Source organism: Pseudophryne corroboree, chromosome 10, assembly GCF_028390025.1.
Source record: "Pseudophryne corroboree isolate aPseCor3 chromosome 10, aPseCor3.hap2, whole genome shotgun sequence".
NCBI classification, from domain to species: Eukaryota; Metazoa; Chordata; class Amphibia; order Anura; family Myobatrachidae; genus Pseudophryne; species Pseudophryne corroboree.
Window position 1 is genome coordinate 348,427,720 of NC_086453.1, and position 3,080 is coordinate 348,430,799.

The window sequence follows — 3,080 nt, forward strand, 5'->3', positions numbered from 1 at the left end:
CCACTGCAAAATTTCTCCATCTCATGTCTGGAATAAGAAAGCTGTAAGCAGGTCTGTTTTGTCTCTGATGTGCGAGAGGCAAGGTGCAGAAACTTCTGCTCTGAAATACACCATGTTTTCATGTGTGAAAAGTGACCTCACATGTTGTGGAACTGCTGTGCCCAACCTCGGGTTGTGTGATCCTTATTGTAATGCTGGGAGCCTTCATGGTTCTACAGCAGTGGTTGCAAAACTTTTTTAAATCATGGCGCACATAGATTATCAGCATTCTTTCCATGGCACCCATAGGCCTACAGTTTCTTATTGATACATTTTGCAAAAAATAAATAAAAAATATTTAATTAAACTATGCCTATATGTCATTCTTAGGCTGTTATGTGGTGGGGCTGTGATTCTGCCTGACCACATATTTAGTGATTGGCAGCCACCAACACTAGTTCTGTCTTTCCCATGGACCATAAATAATTTAATTTGGTTATGTACCACAAAACATGGCAAGCACCCAGTTTGGGTACCATTGTTCTACAGGCACTCTGGATTCTTGCAATATCAGCTAATATTACCAGTATCGGAGATGCAGAGTCTAACACGCTGATGGTTTACACCAGGGACTTTCTCTCTGCTAGAAGGTTAGGATTCACTCTACCCAGAACAAAAGTTGCTGTCCGCTTCACTGGTTTTGAGACACACGTGGCTTGGAAAGCAATTAGCAAGAAATGTAAGTAGATCCATGCCTATACCAAATATGTCTATATATGGGAACATTTCCAGTTCATACCCTGTCTGCACACTGCATGTTAGACCAGTGGTCTCCAACCTTTTTTGGGGTGTGAGCTACTCGAGAAAATGTAAACCTCCTGAGGAGCTACTAAAGGTTTTTTTTATAAAAATGCTGTACTTGAATGGTTGCTGGTGCTCCCTGTGTTAATACTGGACTCGTGGGCAGTGGTGTAGCTGTAAATTTTGCACCCTTCTGACAAAAATGTTTCTGGCGCCCCTCCTATTGCTATATTAAAAGTAAAGAATTATGCTCCAAAAGAGGGTGTGGCCTCTGCAATGGGTGTGGTATTGCAGGAAATGACCTTATACCCCAGTTTTGCAACCTGCACACCCAGATATTGACCAACACAGGGGAAAAAAATCCCAATTCATGCCCGTTACATTATTTGTCATGTTTCCTCCTTATGGTAATGCCCGTTACACATTATGCTACACACCGCAATGCCCATGACACATTATACCACCCACCTTAATGCCACTTACACAATACGCCACACACTGTAATGGCCGTTACTCATTATGCCACACACCGCAGTGCTTCTGACACATTATTCCACATACCGTAATGCCCCTGACACATTATGCCACACGCCGCAATGCCCGTTATACATTATGCTATACACTGTAATGCCCATTACACATTATGCCCCACAGTAAGGCTTCTAATTAATTTAAAATTACCTGCTCTTTGGCAGGGGTTTAATGCTATTTGGCAAGTGGTTCATGCTCTGGGTTCAATGCTTGATGTTAGGGGTGTCATGCTCATTGCCAGGGGTCTTGTTGCCAGTGGTGTAATGTTCGTTGCTAGGGGTGTAATGCTCTGCGTGTCATGCTTGTTGTCAGGGGTGTAATGCTCTGCGTGTCATACTTGTTGTCAGGGGTCTTGTTGCAAGGGGTGTAATGCTCGTTACAGGGGTGTAACGGAAGTGCTGGGAGTGCCAGCGCTGAGCGCTCCCAGCACTTCTGGGTAGCTATAGCGCTGTGCTGCCTGACAGACGCTCCACGATGGAGGAGTGTTACGGACCGGCCGGGGGGGGGGGGGTGTCAATTGCAGATGCCCCCCAAAGTTGGGCAGCAGCCAGCACGGGATTGCGGCCACGAGCAAACCATCTGTGTTAGACCATCAGGAAGTGTAAAGGAATTATAGCTATCAAAGATGTTTTTGATCCGGGAGGGAAGAGTCCGTCTTTCTAGCAATTATGTGACAACACTGACAAATTAGGGATGGCCATCGACCATCGATGATACAAAATCATTGATGGTCTATGACCGATGGTAACTACTTTTACCATCGATGGGGGAGAACCATAGTTCTGCCCCCAGACACCTGTGAAGCCACGCCCCCGTGCTCTGATTGGCCCGTGTCTACCTCAATACTAAAGTAATGGGGACCAGCTATGGGAAAAACCATTCATGCTTCCCTTACAGATGGTTGGTACCATCGATGGATAACCCACCGATGGCCATCCCTATGACAAATATCACGTATCGATCACCTGGGGTGGCTTAAGAGAGGAGGGCTCCTGCATTTTTGCTGGTGGCACAAGTGAGTAAACTCTGACACTGTGTCAGAGTCTAAGCATGTGCAGGTTTCTGGTAACACATCACCCGTGCTATGTTCCTGGTGATTTGTCTACTGCCATACGGCTGGTGCAATTGTTTATTGTGCGACCAATGGTGGTATATAAGGACTAATCAATCAGTATTACACCATGCGTGGTCGCTAAAAGGGGCATATCGGTCACACAAGCAAAGGAGTATGTAGTAGTGATGAGCGGATTCGGTTTTACTCGGTTTTACTCGGTTCTCAAAACCGAATCTTATTGGCTCACTGATGTCACGTGTTTTGGATAGCCAATAAGATTCGGTTTTGAGAACCGAGTAAAACCGAGTAAAACCGAATCCGCTCATCACTAGTATGTAGGCCATTTGTAAAAACTCACATAAGCTGCATTTACTTTTCAGTGCAACGTATTCAGGCACTAAGTGTTCTGTGTTACAGACACGAGAGTGCCCAGAGGCCGATGCCGACCGAAGGGTCCATCTGGGTCAGAGTTCTAATGTCAGTTGTGAAGCTGGGTCTTGGTGTGTGAGAACATACAGTACTATTGAACCAACTCCAGTTTTGTTATGATTCCCGTACTCCAGACCAGAGGAGATCTAATGGCAGAGGTCTGAGTACTGGGAAGATTTGCTGGTTGTGGGAGCAGGAGAGCCTAGTAACCCCTGGCGCCCTAACTCCATTGTCTCGCCCGTGTTATCAGAAATCCCCTGCGAGACTATGGTTGCTTGAGCCCATG